Source organism: Herpailurus yagouaroundi, unplaced genomic scaffold (assembly GCF_014898765.1).
Source record: "Herpailurus yagouaroundi ecotype Mexico unplaced genomic scaffold, PumYag 203, whole genome shotgun sequence".
Lineage (NCBI taxonomy): Eukaryota > Metazoa > Chordata > Mammalia > Carnivora > Felidae > Herpailurus > Herpailurus yagouaroundi.
In genome coordinates, this window is record NW_024412434.1 from 21,797,803 (window position 1) to 21,818,387 (window position 20,585).

General features: G+C 41.2%; 1 long non-coding RNA gene across 1 annotated transcript in view; it reads right to left on the reverse strand.

Moving 5' to 3' along the window:
* Window positions 1-1,750: 1,750 nt before the first annotated feature.
* LOC121014798 (uncharacterized) overlaps window positions 1,751-20,585 on the reverse strand; it is a 25,179-nt gene continuing 6,344 nt past the window's right edge. The window contains exons 3-4 of the long non-coding RNA XR_005783428.1: window positions 6,278-6,417; window positions 1,751-3,618 (exon numbers count right to left, since the gene is read on the reverse strand). This is a non-coding gene — a long non-coding RNA (uncharacterized LOC121014798). The remainder of the gene's footprint in view (window positions 3,619-6,277; window positions 6,418-20,585) is intronic.

Sequence of the window (20,585 nt, forward strand, 5' to 3'; positions counted from 1 at the left end):
TTCATTTCCGGGGCAACTGGGTGGCTGAGTTGGTTGAGTGTCCGACTCTTGATTTTGGCTCGGGTCATGATCTCACATTCCGAAAGTTTGAGCCCCGCTTTTGGCTCTGCGCTGACAGTGTGGAGCCTGCTTGGGATTCTCTCTCTCCCTCTCTCTCTATCTCTCTCTGCCTCTCTCCTGATCACTCTCTCCTCTCTCTCAAAAATAAATAAACCTTAAAAAATTTGTTTTAATTTCATTTCCAATTGTTTGCTGCTAGTATATAATATTAAAATTGATTTTTGTATATTAAATTTATATATATAATATATATATTATATATATATATAAATTATATTGTAACCTTGCTAAATTCTTATCTTTTTTTGAGGATTCCTTAGGATTGTCTACGTAAACAGTCTACAGTTTAGACTGATACACCTGTGTAACCCACACTCCATCAAGATGTAGAACATCTACGTACCCCAGAAATACCCCCAGTATCCCTTACCAGTTAATCCCAGCACTGTCAGAGGCAGTAACTGTTCTGAGTTTTTTCCATCATAGATTAGTTCTCCCTCCTCTAAAACTTCATATAAATGGAATCATGCATTATGTACTCTAATTTTGTTCACTCAGCATAATGTTCTATGTAATTGACCCATACTGTTACATGTATAAATAGCACATTTTGGGGCACCCATGTTGCTAAGTCAGTTAAGCATCCAACCTCAGCTCAGGTCAAGATCTGCTAGTTCATGAGTTTGAGCCTCACATTGGGCTTTCTGCTGTCAGTGCAGAGCCCACTTCAGATCCTCTGGTCCGCCCCCCCCCCCCCCGCCCCTCCCCTGCTTGCACTCTCTCTCAAAAGTAAACATAATTTTTTTTTAAATAGTACATTTTGATTACTGAGTAACACTACATTATATGATTATATTAAAAATTTTTTTTAATTAATTTATTTATTTTGAGGGCGAGAGTACAAGTGGGGAAGGGGCAGAGAGAGAGAGGCAGAGAGAAAGAATCGTAAGCAGGCTGAGCACTGTCAGCACAGAGCCCAACGCGGGGCTCAAACTCACTTGAACTGTGAGATCATGACCTGAGCCAAAGTCAGATGCTTAACCGACTGAGCCACCCAGGGGCCCCTAAATAAATATTTTTAAATCAATTTTCCTACTGATAGATATTTTGTTCCAGATTTTGGCTATTAGGAAGACAGCTGCTGTAAGTATTCCCATCCAAGTATCCACATGGGCATACATTTTCATTTCTCTTGGGTACATACCTAGGAGAGGGACTGCTAGCTCCAAGGAAGGGTAAGTTTATAAGAAACTACCAAAGCTTTCCCAAAGTGATTTTGTAATTTTACATTACACTAGCAATTTATGAGCATTCTGGTGGCTTCGTATCCTGCTCTCGACATTTCTATCATCCTTTTGTATTTATTTTAGCCATTCTAATGATATCTTGTGGGTTTTCTTCCTGAGTGGGTATTTGTTTATTTTGGAAACAATCTCAAACTTACAGAAAAGTTGTGGGTACAGTGCAAAGTACTTCCACCCTCCCAAACCAGCTGAGAGAAGTTGTTAACATCCTGTTAATACTTTAGCGTCTATTTCCTAAAGATAAGGATATTCTCCTGCATAATCACAACGCCATCATCAAAGTGAGGAAATTAACATTAACACCTTACTACCATTTAATCCTTCTACCTCATTTAAGTTTCACCAATTGCTCTAGTAACAATCTTAATAGCAAAAGGAGCTGGACCAGGCTAATACATTGCATTTATTTGTCACTTTTCTTTTGTTTCCTTCTATCTGGAATAGTTCCTTGGTCTTTTCGTGACCTTGACAATTCTAAAGATTAACAGAACAGTTATTTTGTACTATGTCCTTCAATTTGTCTGATGTTTCTTTGTGATTAGACTCAGCTTATGAATCTTTGGTAGGAGTTCTCACAGAAGCGATGTTTTGTGTGTTCTTCTCATTGTGTTCTAGAAGGTGGTTCTGATTTCAATTTGTCCTGTTACTAGTGATGTTGTTTGGGCTCATTTGGTTAAGAGGGTGTCTGCCAGGCTTCTCCACTATCAAGTTACTTTTTCCCTTTGTAATCAATAAGTGCTTTACAAGGGGTAATTTAAGACTATGTAGGTGTGTTTATCATCTAACTTGCAATTTATTCACATATTTACTTAGAGTGGATGTGGACTCATGGATTCTTGTTTTATTCAGTGACTTACAGTTTGTTACCATTATTTACTTTGAAGTCATATTCTTCCAGATTTCACCAGTGAAAGCCCAGTCAGGCCAGATTCTGCAGCCTTTGACAGATCCCCATCATTCCTTGGGGACTTCCTTACTTTGGGGCACAAAATGTTCCAGGCTTATCCTGTGCATTCCCTACCCCAGTCCTCAAGTCAGTCACTTCTCCAAAAAGCCATTCAGACATTTACATTGAGAAGGGTTTTCAGAAATCAAGATTGGACCTCTAAATATGCTCTTGGTTGATGCTTTCAAACCTTGTCAGTGGTCACAGCTAGAAATCATATGGTTGTGTGCATCTATGGATATCTATGGATATCCACATAAATAGATTCACAGACATAAACACAGGTATGTATGTATATACATACATACGCATATTACATCCATATTTATGTATTACTTATATGGGTAATTCCAACACCACTGGTTCATTCTTGCTTCTACATTTGTAACTCCCTTCTCTGACAATAAGAAAACGAGCCGCCATTATCATTAATATACATTTTTCCCGTTTGTTTTCTATTTGTCCACTTCATTCTTTTTTCCTCCCTTCTTGCCTTCTTTTGGGTGATCTGAATACTTTATAGCATTCCATTTTGATTTCTCTGTTGACTTTTTAACTGTATATCTTTCATAATTTTGGTGGTTACTCCAAAGCCTTCGATATGCCTCTTTAACTTATCCCAAGCTACTTAGAGTTTATATTGTTCTACTTCACATAAAATACAGTAGCCTTCTAATATTACAGTTTTATTTACCCTTCTCCCAACTTTGGGAGATTTTTGCTATATCTATTACATCTACTTATGTTACAAGCCCAATACAGTGTTATAGGTTGTATTGTACAATCACGTGATTTTTTCAAGAAATTAAGAAAATGTGTACGTGGCACAGCTGGCTGGCTCAGTTGGTGGAGCATGCGACTCTTGATCTCAGGGTTTTGTGTTCGAGCCCCACTTTGGGTATAGAGATTACTTAAAAATAAAATCTAAAAAAAAAAAAAGGGAAGAAACTGTGTACCTTCCCTTATATTCATCCAAATATTTACTACTTCCCGTGCTTTTCATTCTTCCCCTTGCGTCCAGGTTATTGTCTGGTGTGATTCATCTCCCACTGGAAGAATTTCTTCAGTCCTTCTTATAGCACAACATACACATTCTTAGCGTTCGTCTGCCTGAAAATATCTTTATTTTTCTTCATTTTTGAAAGACAATTTTGCGGCATATAGAATGCTGGGTTGCCAGTTCTACTTATTTCGGCACTTAAAGGTATTATTCAGTTGTTGTCATGGGTTGGGTTTCTGAGGAGGTAGGCTCTGAGCTGAAATTTAGCCAGCAGAATGCTTCCTAAGGAGTCCCCTGGGTATCAAAACCTGTAGGAAGGAGAAGGAAGCGAGAGTAGTCAGAAGGAAAAACTGAGCTGTGATGCACATCCTCTGACAACCTTGACCGATGCCCCGGGGGAGCTAGAGCAAGAACGGCCCTTCAGATTTGTCTTGCACTGGGCCAAGATGGTCAGCTCGGGCACTGATCGATCAATCGCTGGCTATAGGTTTCCCAGGAAAAAGCAAGATCTTAAGTGAGTCAGTGCTCTACAGTTGAGGCATTCTTGAAAGGGGCTGAAAACTGAAGGTACTCCGCTGACGACACTCCTCTCAACTGGGGCAATCCTTCCACCGATGTGATCTGGGTGTGCTGCTTCTGATGAGAAGTCTGCCATCATTTGTCTTATTGTTTCTCTCCAAGTGATACACAGGCTTTTTTTTCCCTCCAGGCTCTTGTCTCTTTATCTTTGGATTCCAACAGTCTGTCGTGTGCCTAATGTTATTTGTTGTGTTTTGTTTGGTTGGTTTTGTATTTATTCTGCTTGCGCTTCACTCACCTTGGACCCATTAGTGTTTTTACTAAATCGGTAAGTTTTCAGCCATTATTTCTTCCAAATTTTTTCTTCCAAATTTTTTCTTCCCTATTCTCTTGGTTCCTTCTAGTATTCCAAATCACATGTATCAGATTGCTTATATATCAGAAACTATAGCTCTCTAAGAATCTACTCGCGTTTCTTCTTTTCTCCCTTTTCTTGAATTTGGATAATTCCCATTTACCTGCTTTCAAATTCATGGACTCTTGTGCAATCTCCGATATGCCATTAAGCAAAGCTAGTAAATGTTTCATTTTGGTTGCCGTTATTTTCCACCTAGAATTTTCATTTGAGTCGGCTATAGACTGAATGTTTGTGTCTCTCCCCCCACTCACATGTTGAAAACTTAACCCCAAATGTGGCGGTGTTAGGAGGTGGTGCCTCTGGGAGGTAACGAGGTCATGAGGTGGAGTCTCTGTGGATGGGATTAGTGCCCCCATTAGTGCCCCTCTTGTAAAAGAGGCCCCGGAGAGTGCCCTTATTCCTTCTGCCATGAGAGTACACAGTGAGAAGATGGCCACCTGGGAACCAGTTAGCAGAACGTCACCAGAGACCAAATCTGTTGGTGCCTTGATCTTGGACTTCCCAGACTTCCAAAACTGTGAGAAATCAATGTTTACTGAAGCCACTCAGTCTATGGTGTTTTTGTTACAGCAGCCTAAACAGAGTAAAATGGGAGCTTTTCATTCCTTCTATTTTGCTGCTGTTTCTCCATCTGTTCATTCATTAAGACCACGTTTTCCTATAAGTCTTTGAGCATATCTATAATAGCTGCTTTAAAGTTTCTGTCTACTAAGGACCACTGAAGGTTCGGTTTTCTCTGATTGTTTTTTCCTTCTTCTTGCATATGGGTCATATTTTCCTATCTCTTTGTACATTTGGGCATTTTTACTGTATACTAGACATTAAGAATTATACATTGTAGACATTTGTGATTCTGTTATATTGCTCAGAAGAGTGTGATTTTTCTTCTAGTAAGGAATTAAATTGGCTAGCCTCAAACTCCTAGGTCTGTCTCTTCTATTTTGGGTGTAAGCTGAAATCTCTGCTCAATTCTTCCTGTCCCTAATGGTCACTTTTTCTCTGTACTCTATGTGGTCTCACCCACTGATGCATATTTCAGTGGCTGGACATGAATTTGAGAAGAGTTTATATGCAAATTTGGGGTGTACCACCTCCATGACCTCCTCTTTTCTAGGATTCCCCTTCTAGCTGCCCAGCTGCTCTTCCAGTCCTGAATCCTATACTCTGACACTAGTATTCAGTAATTCAGCTGAATTATTCAGTAATACAACTTCATTCTGAGCCACCTAATGGATTGGTGAACAACTCTGAACATAAACTGCAAAGCCAAAAATCACATTTGTGTAGTTCCCATATTTTAAGGGCAGACTCCTCTCCAATATCCACCTGGTTTTAGTTCCTGCTGAATGTCTTCAGATAGTTGGTTTTTAAAATTCCCATCCAGACTCTATCATGCTCGCCTGTAGGAAGATTATCCTGACCAAGCTACCCTGCCATTACTAGAAGTCAAATTTCCTCCATATTACCATTGTGCTCCATACTGAAATCATATCTAAATCCTGATTTGTCTTATGTCCGTGCTGTAATTCATTTCCCTTGCATCAGTGCTATGCTTAGGAAGGGTCACATATCAGTCCAGAAAACAGAAGTTCCTCTTTGCAGTCTAGCTATAAATGACTTTAATACAGGGAATTGGTGGCTTATCCCCACCCCCACCCCCCAAAAAAATGTCTCTAGGAGTATCACACCTGTTCACAATTCTGGCTGCAGCTGACTGAAGAATAATGATCTCTCCATCATTTTGTCTCAAGGATGCCTTTCATGAATACGCTCTAGGCTGAAACCATACAATAAAGAGGAATGTAGCACCTGGCTTCTCTCCAAAGCAAAGGAGACCATAGAAGGGGTGGTGGTAATGCCGAGCTGACCAAAGATAATCCAACACGGGGCATATGACCCGAATTATCCAAAAGCACGGGAGGGGCAGAGAGCTTTGGAGCTTCTGGAAAAAAAATTATTTGCTGATAAACAAAAACGAAAACAAGACCACACACACACACACACACACACACACACACACACAGACTCACCAGAAGAATAATGCCTCTTCTTACACTGGATTTTTTTTCATGTGACTGTTGTAATAGAAGCATTGATCTCGTGATCATGATGAGAAGCCAACTGAGATGGAAGCAAACATGGTGTCCGAAGCCTGTCCAGTCTGGACTTCCTGTTGTGAGAACAAGTGGTATTATTTAAGTCATTTTCAATTGGTTTATTTTGTTACTTTCCACAGACACAGTACCTTATTTAGAACATAGAAGTAAATCCCAGAAGAAACCATTTAAAGGGGGGAAAGTGGTAGCCTTTAAGGAGTAAGACTGGAGGTAATGAGACGTGGTACCGTGCACATTGGTTTTTATTCTATGCCTTGTGCTATTTTACATCGTAAAGAAGATATATACACTACTTGGATAAAAAATTAATTAGAAAAGAGTCAATCTGACAACTCCTCTCCATCTCCACATCACAGTTTTCTTGATTAACTCTGATCCTAGCACAAAAGGAAATGGCGGCTAAATTCAACAGTTCTCCCTTGCTCCTTTTTTTAAACTTTTTTTTTTTCCTTTTGAGAGAGAGAGAGAGCTGGAGAGGGACAGAGACAGAGGGGGAGAGAGAATCTTAAGCAGGGCTTAAGAGGGTCTCACAACCGTGATTACATGACCTGAGCCGAAATCAAGAGTCAGATGCTTGGGGCGCCTGGGTGGCTCAGTCAGTTAAGCCTCTGACTCTTGATCTTGGCTCAGGTCATGATCTCACAGTTGTGGGATGAAACCCCATGTTGGGCTCTACACTGATAGCATAGTGCCTGCTTGGAATTCTCTCTCTCCTCTCTCTCTGCCCCTCCCCTGCACACATGTGCTCTCTCTGTCTCTCTCAGAATAAATTTAAACAAAAAAGAAAAAAGAAGAGTTGGATGCTTAACCTACTGAGCCACCCAGGCACCCCTCTTCCTTGCTCTCATTTCAGGCAATCATAAATTCTAGCTGCCTACTGAAGAGCGTCCTGAGTGAACGAGATCCTCATACCCCTGAACCTACTATTTGTCACCAAAATAATTGTTCTGAAGGACAAATATGATCACGTACCTCTCCTGCTTACAATCCCTAATTGGCTTCATATTGTCTCTACAGGCGAAAATCCAAATCCTGTAATATGACATCCAAGACTCTTGCTGATCTGGCCCCTAAAACTCTCTCATGTATATATTCTAGCTATTTTTAAACTTGCTTTTCTCCACACTCAGATCTCCGTTCTGTTGGCATTTCTTTGATTGGAACATGCTTCCTAAAGAATCCACTTTCAGTTACCTGTTCTGTAAAGATCTCTTTCTCCTCTAGTTCTCCTACAGTCTCTTCTTCGACATGTGTTGTAAATGCCTATCGCCTCCATCAGCACAAATTATATTACAACTCAAAAACCACTTACTAGAAAGTCTAAAATCCAGAAATATCTTAAAAGGGAAATATTTTTTGGAAACCCATTTGGTGACAGAACCTGAATTGAACTATTTATATTTATAATCTCAATTTAGGGGTGCCTGGGTGGTTCAGTCAGTTGGGCGTCCGACTTCGGCCCAGGTCATGATCTCACGATTCGTGGGTTTGAGCCCCACGTCAGGCTCTGTGCTGACAGCTCAGAGCCTGGAGCCTGCTGTGAATTCTGTGTCTCCCTCTCTCTCTGCCCCTTCCCTACTCACACTCTGTCACTTTCTCTCAAAAATAAATAAACATAGAAAAAAAATTTAAATAATCTCAGTTTAGTCCACTTTAATATTCATTCATTTTGTTGCAGAAGTATTCATGGGTTTCATCGCACAGTGAAGCCTCAGACAGCACTGATAATGGTCTGGAACACAGGGTACACACACCTAGAGTATATGCACCATTCCAAAAATGGCTACTGCAGCATTTCTCATCCCAGAAGTTATTCTAGAACTTTTACTACTTATCAAGAGGGGAAGTCTATTTCCTCTTCCCCTTGAAAATGGGAGTGCTTTTACGAATAAAAGTGGTGGAAGTGACATGGCTTGACTTCCAAGGTTAGGTCATCAAAGGTGATATGGCTTCTGCCTATTTTCCCTTCTCCCCCAAAATGCTTGCCCTTTGAACTCAGCCACCATGTTGTGAGGAAGCTCAGCCACAGTGAAGCCACCCGAAACTGTTCTAGCCCACAACCCCAGCCAAGGTCTCAACCACCAGCCATTATTAACCACCAACCAGCATCAACTATCAGACATGAGGGGGTAGTTGATGCCTGTCCTCAGCACTCAAGTGCCCCCCACTGTTGGCTGAATGGAGCAAACATCAGCTGATGCCAAGCCTTGAATGCCAAGGCTTGATTCATGCCAAGCCATGAATCTAAATGTAGATTCATGAGAATGACAAACGTTTTTGTTGTTTTAAGGCACAAAATTTTGGGTAATGTTCTACAGCTATAGTGACTGGCCTCTTATCCTATTTACTCTGTAAAAATGTGAAATATTCTGAATTCTAAAACCCATCAAAGGTTTCAGATAAGATCTGCATACTAAAATCATGCTTGTATATCTTTTTCTCTATAGAAATAGAAGTTCTTTGAGGACAAGAACAAAGTTTTCTTCTTGGAGCTGCCATTTAAGATAGGGTAGGTCCTCATGGCATGTCTACTGAATTAATGTTGAATGAATAGATGAATGAACAAATAAAGTAACACAGTTGCAAACAAATGATTATTTTGAGATAGTTTTTCAGTAGACTACTCTTTTATTCAACACAATCCATTGCTCAAAAATAACTTAGAATACCTTATTTTTTATAATTATTTTCAGTTTATGAGCTATACGAAAAGCACCATCAATTTTCCTATCTTGTTTTTATCCAGAAGTGTTATCTATTATCATTACATGTTTTATCCATCAAGGCATGTTCCAAATAATCCTTGGCTGTTTCCAGAAGTCAAATACATCGTTAAGGATGAAGATTTTCCATCACTGAAGACATTCGAAGTAACCTGACAAAACTCTGAAGGTTATGCCACAACAGGAGATCCCAATGGTTTTGAACAATGCAATGTTCAAATGTAATGCAATCTGAGACAATGACGCACAGATGCAAAGACTGTAGCATCCGTATCGACAACTTTGGGAGGAAAAAAAAGAACATTAATTTGGAATGTAACTTCCACCTTGCATGACAAAAATAAAAGTGTATTTATCTCACGATCCTATGTCACATGTATGTCATGTCACACGTGTATGTAACTATGTGAGGGAAAGGGAGGAAGGTAGAGAGAAAATCCATAACGTCATAAAGACATGAACAGACAACGTCAATTTATGTTTTAGTGTTCCTATTGGGAATAACTGTTTTAGCTCTTCCCGGGGGATGTTGTAATGATGAAATAAGTGAGGTACTAGTTTTACAGTTTTGCTGCCAAAATAGGTGTCTGATTGGAATTTAATGGATCCTTACTGCCCTGCTTTTTCCTTCTGCCTCATGTTGTGTAAACTGCGTAAGCTAGGTTGCATGTAGGTGTATTTCAGGATCATTCCCATCCAGAGGAAATCTCTGAGAAAGTAAGAGTCATTAGATAAATATAATATTAACCACGGTCTCTCAAAAAATGCCAAGAGGGTGACGAATCCTACAACACACAGCACAGCTTCCTGAAAATCTTTTCTTTCTCCTCTCTGGTATCTCACAGAGCCGGGCAGGCACACTGCCTCCAGACCTCCTTTCCATCTAAAATCCCCCCTTTTCGCTCTTTCCCCTATGACCCCTTCCACACACATACCCCTCTGTTCTTTTTCTGCCTACCACTCTTATCTTCTCTATCTGTTCTTTTCTCACCGTACTGCTTCCTGAGATCAAATGAGCTGGCCTTGGCTGCATTTGATTCCCTCTCTCATGCATTAACCTGGTCCTGTGCAATCCTAGGACCAGGGACACAGCACAGGTAAAAAGAAAACTCTCTTTTTCAAGGTGAGGAAGGGGAGAAGGGGCTGTGAATCCTGAAATATGAATTTTTTCCTTGTCATACCAATGTCTTACAAGCAGAATTCCATTTCACTAAATAGCAGTCGTGTGATGAGTGATCTCAACCAGATAAACTGTCAGGACAGCATAAAGTACAACATGACCTGACTATAGACTCTAGATGAACAGTTCAAGGACCACATATTCACTGGGATATACTGCTGCAGGCCCGCTGGGGTCTGGATAACTTGGTATTGATTTAAATGGATGCGTAAATAGTGTCATAAGAAGCTACCTCATCCCTGGAGCTACATTATTCCTGGGGTCCCTCCCCTTTTACCTGATACCTAAGTACCACTTTTCTAGGTTTAAAAGGGAGTTGAAAGCCCCAGAAACTGCTAAAGACCTGATAATGAAAGTCAAGTATCCATTCCTATATCCCTACTCCCTCTCCCTCTCTTTGGACTCCGAACCCCAGAAGAAACACTGGGGATTGGAGGGTAGAGAAACTGCAAAGCAGAAATTCCCATGTATGATAAGGTGGCCAAATAAAATACAGTACACTGGGGGCACCTGGGTGGCTCAGTCGGTTAAGCATCCGATTTCGGCTCGGGTCATGATCTCACGGTTTGTGAGTCTGAGCCCCATGTCAGGCTCTGTACTGACAGCTCAGAGCCTGGAGCCTGTTTCAGATTCTGTGTCTCCCTTTCTCTGCCCCTCCCCTACTCACACTGTCTCTGTCTCTCTCAAAAATAAGTTAAAAAAATTTTAATACGGTACACTGAATTAAGTCTGAATTTCACATAAAGAACAAATAATTACTTAGTATAAATATGTCCCAAATATTGCATGGGGTATCTTATACTTGAAAAAAAAAGTATTCATTCTTTATGTGAAGTTCAAATTTAATTGGGTGGTCCTGTTTGACTTTTCTCTGGAGATCTGGTAACCCTAATTTAGGACAATCAGTGAGGAGAATATCAACCACAAGTGAATATCTTGGGCTTAAAAATGAGAATTCTTAGGGATACACTTTCTCTTGAATTGCCCACTAAAAATGTACCTAAAACATCAGAATATTAAAAAAGGTGGGGGGGTAGGAAAAAGGAAGTCTCTGAAAACAGCAGGATCAGGCAGAGGCAATCTGGAGTAGTAAGATGCTTAAGTAGCTGGAAATGTTTTGTTGATGTACTAGACATAGAAACCAAGTCAGCTTGTCCTCACAGCGTACATGACGCTGTAGCCAGGTAACAATTTGTTTGTCAGCTCAGCTTGCACAGAGGAGTGCACAGCCTTTTCTCCGTTTCTGGAAGGGAGATGGGAATTTCAAGGCAAATTGCTTGCGGGAACATTTTTGTTTAAAAATCTGAAAGAAATCTGCATTACCAAACTGAGAAGACAAATAGATCAAAGACACTATGGTAAAAGAGAACCATGCTGACCTGGAAAACTGAGGGGTGAAGGGTAGGCGTGAACCAAAGTGCTCAAAAGCTCATGATGTTTTTGTCTTGCAAAATGCTAATGTAGACCAAGTCAAAAAGTGAAGACTTTCAGTGATAAACACTGTCTAAACTGGCTTATTCTCACGTGCCTACCTTCAGTCCTGCTCATCCTCTTAAGAAAAGGAAAAGGAGTCTCAGACTAATTCTTCAGAGACTGAAACTATTGCAGCATGGGGGTGGGTCATTACTTTCAAAGCAAACATGGAATATATTTACATCTTATTTAAAAGGTAATTAAAAACAACTTCAATCAAATTAGTAAAAATTAATAGAATTGTATACATAGATTTACATCTTATTTAAAATGTCATTATCAATGACTTCAATGAAATTAGTAAAAATTACTAGAGTTGTATAATGTATTTACATGGATTATTAATTACTAACAATCAAATTATGAAACCAGAAGATGTACCAGATCACTTAAGTTTTATAGCTGACATCCAATTTTACTTGTCTTGCTTTGCTTTTTTAAAAACTACATTTCCCCCAAAAGACAGATCTCATTCAAGCATTCTTCTTTTTTTTTTACACAATGTTTTAAAATGTTTGTGTATTGGGGCGCCTGGGTGGCGCAGTCGGTTAAGCGTCCGACTTCAGCCAGGTCACAATTTCGCGGTCCGGGAGTTCGAGCCCCGCGTCGGGCTCTGGGCTGATGGCTCAGAGCCTGGAGCCTGTTTCCGATTCTGTGTCTCCCTCTCTCTCTGCCCCTCCTCCGTTCATGCTCTGTCTCTCTCTGTCCCAAAAATAAATAAAAAACGTTGAAAAAAAAATTTAAAAATAAATAAATAAATAAATAAAATGTTTGTGTTTTTATTTATTTATTTATTTATTTATTTGAGAGAGAGCAAGAGGGAGGGAGAGGCAGAGAGACAGAGACAGAGAGAATCCCAAGCAGATTCTGTACTGTTATAAAATTTTTTTTTAATGTTTATTCATTTTTGGGAGACAGAGAGAGACAGAGCATGAGCAGGGAAGGGGCAGAGACAGAGGGAGACACAGAATCCGAAGCAGGCTCCAGGCTCTGAGCTGTCAGCACAGAGCCCGACATGGGGCTCGAACTCACAAACTGTGAGATCGTGACCCGAGCCGAAGTCAGACGCTCAACCGACTGAGCCACCCAGGCGCCCTGATTCCACACTGTTAGTGCAGAGACCCACACAGGGCTCAAACTTACAAACCATGAGATCATGACCTGAGCCAAAACCAAGAGTCAGGTACTTAACCAACTGAGCCACCTAGGCACCCCTCACGCAAGCATTCTTAACAAAGTTTTAACAATCCAGGATTCTGCAGAGGCAATGAAAGACCCTTGGTTGGCCCCATCAGGCTGGACTGGGTCTGTGCTAGTTCAAGACAGCAGCAGCCCAGGAGGTGGGGAGTAGAGAACCTCTTCCTGTGCCTGTACAGTGGGGGACTCATGGGGGATGGGGTCAAGGAGATTCAGCCCATGTGACAGCAGAGCTTCCGGGAGAACAGAGCAGGGGAACAAGGAGAGAGAAGCCCTTCAGTGTGTGAAACAGGATGAGGCTCAAGTGAAGGCTTAGACAGCAACAGGTGTCTCCTCTAAGGAAGCCTAAAACTTATGCTATTCACGACTGAAAACTTACGCTGAAATACGACTTAAGAGTTGTGATGGTTAATTTTATGTGTCAACCTGACTGGGACATGGGGAGCTCAGAGTAAATGTTATTTCTGGGTGCATCTGTGAGGGTGTTTGCCACGAGATTAGCAGGTGAGTTGGTGGCCCCAGTAAAGCAGACCGCCCTCCCCAATGTGGGTGAGCATTACCCCAACCATTCAAGGTCCAAAGAAAACAAAAAGGCAGAGGAAGGAGGAATTCTCCCCTTTTGCTTCCTCCCTGCCTGCCTGAGCTGGGACATCAGTGCCCTCCTGCCCTTGGACTGAGATGGACACCATTAGCCCATCTGGTTCTCCAGCCTTCAGACTCGGACTGAACTACACCACTGGCCTTCCTGGGTGTCAAGCTTGCAGAATCAGATTTTGGGACTCCTTACCACCTGCAATCATGTGAGCCAATTCCCTAAAGGAATCTCTTTATCTATCTATATCTATATCTATATCTATATCTATATCTATATCTATATCTATATCTATCTCCCATCGATTCTGTTTCTCTGGAGAACCTTGATTAATGGGAGAGTAAAAACAAGGCCATTAAAAAATCACAGGGGGAAATAAACTTATTCCCACTCAACCTGGTGATCTCTTCCTGCAACCCCTTCTCCCCAGCCCCTCATCACTCACCTGTCTGAATTCCATTTCCCATTGAGCATTCACTGTTTTAGAAGTGATGGCCCATGTAAAGACAGCAGCTCTTTTGAGGAGCCTGCGTGGCTCAGTCGGTTACGCTTCTGACTCCGGCTCCGGTCATGATCTCGTGGTTCATGAGTTCAAGCCCCACGTCCGGTTCCGTGCTGACAGCTCGGAGCCTAGAGCCTGCTTCAGATTCCGTATCTCCCTCTCTCTCTGCCCCTCCCCTGCTCGTGCTCTGTCTCTCTCTCTCTCTCCCTCTCTCTCTCTCTCTCTCTCTCTAAGACAAATAAACATTAAAAAATGAAAAAGACAGCAGCTGTTTCTCATTTTAGCAGCTTACCAAACTGTACTCTCACTAAAGGCAGGAGCAGTCTCCCAGAGATCTTGATTTTCTACGGAGCCTAAAACCCAGAAGGGCTTTGCACATAAGGAGGAGTTTCAGGGAATTAACGAATGCAATCTCCAAATTGCTAACATTCAAAAATGCTGATTAGCATTGTATTATTAACCTCAAAAACAAAACAACACCACATCACAGAGAGAGCATCCTGCCTTTCTGGTTCTCTCCCTCAGAGAATGAGGCTGAGCACAAGGTCAGGGGAGTGTAGGGCAAATGGCGGCCTCCCGAGCTATGGGCCTGGCACCCTTTACCAGCCTTAAATTAGCCATAAGAAAATGGATGACAGTCCTGTCAGCATGCCATACACTTTGGTGAAAAGAAAAAATGAAATAATACTGAAAAAATACATCTCCCTCTTCTCTACAATTGTTCATTTGATCTTTATCCCAAACCTACTTTGACAAGATTAACCAAACCCTGAAAGCTGAAGGTACAAGACACGCAAAAGCCTATTAGGTTATCTAGTCCATTTTTTAGGCCACATGTACAGTTACGTGTTCCCTATAGAAATATTTTCGAGAACTTTGTCTGCCCCTTTCCCAGGAGACTTCTCTGGATGTTTTAAAGTCTTTTCCGAGGAGCGTGTTCTAGTTAGGCACATCTTAAGACACCTGACAGTTTTTCTGAAGCTTCTATTTCAATTTGTCTTATTTAAATTTTGCCCCATTGCTCCTACTTAGGCCCTTTTCCCGTCACCATATTGTAGATAGTTTTCATATTCCTTTTTAGGCGTAATTTAACCATGCTTCACACATTAACTTGAGTAGACAGTATATGGTATAAATTACACAAAACAGCGATGTGTGAAGACATTCTGTGGTGAATAAATTAAAGCATTAATTTCAGACATATCAAACTAACACTTTTTAAATTTGTGGTTCCTATAATTTTCAGACCTGTTTCTGAAGTCTCTGCGGCGGGGGAATTAAATGGAAGAGATTAGTCCAAAACTTTTACTTTCAATTCATAGGTTGGAGAGCAGCCATTCCCATGAATATTCAAAAGAGAAAAGATTTTTTTTTTTAAGGATTTAACACAGAGCGGCGCCTGGGTGGCTCTGTCGGTTAAGCGTCCGACTCTTGATTTTGGCTCAGGTCATGATCTCACAGTTGGTGAGTTCGAGCCCCGCAGCGGGCTCTATGCTGCCTTGGCCTCTCTCTCCCTCCCTGTCTGCCCCTCCCCTACTCGTGCTCTCTCTCTCTCTCTCTCTCTCTCAAAATAAGTAAATAAACTTTTAAAAAATGTGTTAAAATTTTCTAAAAAAAAAAAAAAGAACTTAACACAGAGGGCTTACTCAGATTTAAGGAGATGTTGCCATTGAGACATAAAGTGAAAAAGACGGGGTTCAGCAACTCACCAGACATCATCACCACCAGCCTGGCAGGTAAGAGAGAACTGAGGGAGAGGGCTTCGTTGCCCACAGAGTGTTTGTGAAACTCGGTACGACGAGCCTGGATGGACTGAAGAAGGCCGCCTGTCTTCGGTATGGAGAGAAGATTGGCACAAAGAACCCAACTCACATTTAACCCCAAACTGTCCCGGCACAGGCTTTCCCGGGCTCCTCGGGTTTCTAGTTTCTACCAATGATACGGAACCGAAGAATGGACCAGGGACTGGCACCAAACCACAGACGCACACAATTCCTCTCGAGGAGTGAGACTCGAGAAGAAGAATCGAGTTGGTCCCTGTTCCCGGTTTTAATTATCACCAGAGTGTTACCACTTGGGCCGTAGTTTTATTTAGTTTGCTTACTGCCTGTCGCCTCCAGCCCCCACCTAGCAATCTAAGCTCCACGCGGACAGAAACCTCTGGTTGTGCCTTGTTTGCATCTATATCCCCAGTGCCTAGGACACTGGCTGACCCACGGCAGCCAGTTAAGTATCGGATCAAGGAAGTTGCTGATTTGGCACCGATTTCTTCATTCACAGAGTCAGAAAAATAGCACGCATATGTCCCTGCTGAAAAAGCTCCAGCAAAAAAAAAAAAAAAAAAATTGTTCTACTATGGGAAGAAGTTTTTAAAATTCTTGGAGGTAGGCTTTGAGACAGTGTTATTCCTTAAAATATAAACTAGGAAGTATCTCAAATCTGACCAGCCTCAAACTAAAGGGGAGGCCCTGTGAGGGCAGGGGCCGCATCGTCTTTGTCCCTCTGTGTCAGCTCATGACTCGGACCTGAGACATAAGATCCAGGAGGAACAACTGACCGAGGCTGTGCCAGCCGCTCGTCTGAGTGCTCGCCTGCGTGAATTCATTACTTTCTACGATAATTCTATGTGGGGGGCACAACGATTCCCCCCCAGCTCCCAGGTGAAGAACACACAGCATAAGGGAGTAAATAACTGCCGGTTATCAATGTTTGGTTTCTCAGCTCCAGACCCACCCTCCTTTGCCCGGCTTTGTGAGCTGGGACTGGCCGAATGTTAGGCAGCAGCCCCAGGATGGTCCTCCCTGACAGGCCCTGGCCCTCCGTGTTTGTTAGGCAGCAAGGGAAACCAGAAGCCAGCTTTGGGCGAGTCCCCAGCTGTACCCCAGGGCCACACCGTCCTCACAGATAGCTGCTTCTGCAGAATGGCGCTACCTTCTGGAAAGTCCTTTCCCACCAGCGGGCTGCATGTTCCCGAGGTCCCCGTGGCTTCTCTGGAGAGGACTGACTCCCGGCCGGGTCCTCAGTTCCTTTATTGTCCCCTCTCCTCAGCCAAGATGTGGTGGGTGCACCTTGTGGATCCCTTACACGCCTTTTGCTCCTTTAAGTAGCTAACCTCCTTCCACTACTTAACAATTCTTTAGGTTCAATTGTGCCTGGATAGAGCGCTGGGACGGTACTCTATTATTTCAGACCCCAAAGAGCTCCAGATTGTACCACGGGGAAGCGATCAGGCTGGGCTTCAAACGCAGCAAGTCTGAAACCAGAGGATACACTCCAAACTCTGATACTACACTGTCTCCAATTTGGGGAGAGAATCCAGGTTAACTCCGCCCACTGCCCGGACACCTCTGAGGATGCAGATATGAGAACTGCAATTTCAAGGGCCAGACACTGAATCACGTCTCCTCTGGTACGACACGGATTAATACTACACGACCCTAAATCTTAATAGCTCAAAACCCTTTTACATGCAGAATTCTACAACTAGACAACTCTGTAGAGTTGAAAAGGCATATGTTATTATTCTCATAGGTAAAGAAACTGAGGCCCACAGACAGTAAAATTTTGCACAAGCGGTCACACTCAAGTCTTCCAGCTCCCAGCCAGAACTTTGCCTATAATGTCACTATCTTACCTTGGGGTTTCGTTACACTGGAGTCAGTTTGACTGTGAGACTGAATGGTGGATCTCCAAAAGATCCGTGTCCAAACCCTTGAGGCCTGTGAACATAACCTTATAGGAAAAAGGGATCTTCGCAGATATGATTACATTAAGGGGAGATAGGGAGTTATCCTGGAAAATCAGGGTGGCCCCTAAATGCCATCATAAGAGTCCTTAGAAAAGAGAGGTAGAGAGAGACTTCACACACACAGAGAAAAAAAGGTTGTGAAGCCAAAGGCAGAGATGGGAATGATGTGGCCACAAGTCAACGAATGCAAGTAGCCTCCAGAAGCTGGAAGAGGAAAGGCACAGAAAGCGGCAATGAACAGATTCTCCTCTAGAGACTCTGTAGGGAACACAGCCCTGATGACACCTTGACAATAGCCCAGAATTACTGATGCCCAACTCCTGGCCTCCAGAGAGACCAAATTCTACTGCGTTAAGTCACCAAGTTTGTTGTAATGTCTTACAGCAGCCTCAGGAAATTAATATACTGACAAATTCAAGTTTAAAAAAAGTTTATACAGATAGAAAATAATATCTAAGCATGACATAAAGTTTTATGAAATTAGCTTCATTAAAAATGAAGGATGTTAAGACCATTGAGAATGAAAACACGAGCTACATAGAAACATAAGATCTTCCAAAACCGAATAAGGGAGAAATAGAAAAATCTGAATAGCTCAATTACTAGTAATGAAATTGAACTGGTAACCACAAAACTCTCAAGAAACAAAAGTCCAGGACTAGCTGTTTTCACAGATAAATTTAAAGAAGACTGAATTCCTATGCTCTTCAAACTATTCTAAAAAATAGAAGGGGAAGGAAAGCTTCCAAATACATTCTACAAGGCCAGCATTACCCTGATACCCAAACCCAAAGACACTAGAAAAAAGAAAACTATAGGCCAATATCCCTGATGAACATAGATGCAAAAATCTTCAACAAAATATTACCAAACTACATTCAACAATACTTTAAGAGGACCATTCACCATGTTCAAGTGGAATTTATTCTGGGGATGCAAGAATGGTTAAGTACGTGTAAGTCAATCAACCTGACATTCTACATTTTAAAAAGTGAAGGACAAAAATCATATGATCATCATGATGGATGTGGAAAAAGCAATTTGACAAAATTCAACATCCATTTATGATGAAAATGCTCAAAAAAGTGGATTTCAAGGGAACGTTGAATCATTATGCTGAGGCCGTATTTGAAAAACTCACAGCTAACATCATATTCAACATTAAAACCTTTAAGATAAAGAACAAGACAAGAATGTCCATTCCCTTCACTTTTAGTCGACATAGTACTGGAAATCCTAACCACAGCAATTAAACAAGAAAAAGAAATAAAAAGACATCGGAATTGGTAAAGAAGAAGTTAAACAGCACTATTTGCAGATGACGTTATACTGTACATATAAAACCCTAAAGACTCCACCAAAAAACTATTCAAAACAATAAATAAATTCCATAGTTGCAAGATACAAAACCGATATACAAAAATCTGTTGTGTTTCTATACACTAATAACAAAGTAGCAGAAAGAGAAATTACGAAAAGAATTCCATTTATAATTATATCAAACAGAATAAAATACCTAGGGACAAACTTAATGAAGGAAAAATGAGGAAAGATTTGTATTTTGAAAACTACAAAACACTGATGAAAAAAACTACAGATGACACAAACAAATGGAAAGATAGTCCATGCTCATGGATGGGAAGACTTAATATAGTTCAAATGTCCATGTTACCCAAAGCAATCTACAGATTCAGTGCAATCCCTATCAAAATACCAATAGCATTTTTCACAGAATTAGAACAAATAATACTAAAACTTGTGTGGAACCACAAAAGATTCCAAATGGCCAAAGCAATCTTAAGGACAAAGCTGGGTTATCACAATCCCAGATTTTAAGAAATACTACAAAGCTGTCATAATCAAAACTGTAAGGTACTGGCATAAAAACAGACACATAGATCAAGAGAACAGAACAGACAGCCCAGAAACAAACCCATGCTTTTATGGTCAATTAATCTATGACAAAGAAGGAAGAATATATAACAAGGAAAAGACAGTCTCTGCACAAAATGGTGTTGGGAAAACTGGACAGCTACATACAAAAGATTGAAACTGGACCACTTTCTTGTACCATATGCAAAATAAACTCAAAATGGATTAAAGACCTAAATTGAGACCTGAGACCAGAGACTCCTAGAAGAAAACATAGGCAGTAATCTTTTTGGCATTGGCTTTAGCAATGCTTTTCTAGATAGATCTCCCCAGGCAAGGAAAACAAAAGCAAAATTAAATTATTGGTACTATACTAAAATAAAAGGTTTTTGCACAGCAAAGGAAACCATCTATCAAACGGTCAGCAACATACTGAATGGGAGAAAATATTTGCAAATGATACATCTAATAAGGGGTTAATATCCAAAATACATGAAGAATTTATACAACTCAACACCAAATAATAATAATAGTAATAATAATAGTAATAATCCAATTTAAAAATGGGCACAGGAACTGAATAGACATTTTTCCAAAGAAGTCATCCAGATGGCCAACAGACACATGAAAAGATGCTCATCATCACTCACCATCAGGGAAATGCAAATCAAAACCACAACATGATATCACTTAACACCGGTCAGAATGGTCAGAAGCCAAAACAGAAGTGGGACGCTTGGGTGGCTCAGTGGGTTGAGCACCCAACTCTTGATTTTGGCTCCAGTTATGATCCCAGGGTTGTGGGACAGAGCCCCGCATCAGGTTCATGCTGAACATGGAGTCTGCTTGAGATTCTCTCTCTCTCTCTCTCTCTCTCTCTCTCGAAGAAGAAGAAGAAGAAGAAGAAGAAGAAGAAGAAGAAGAAGAAGAAGAA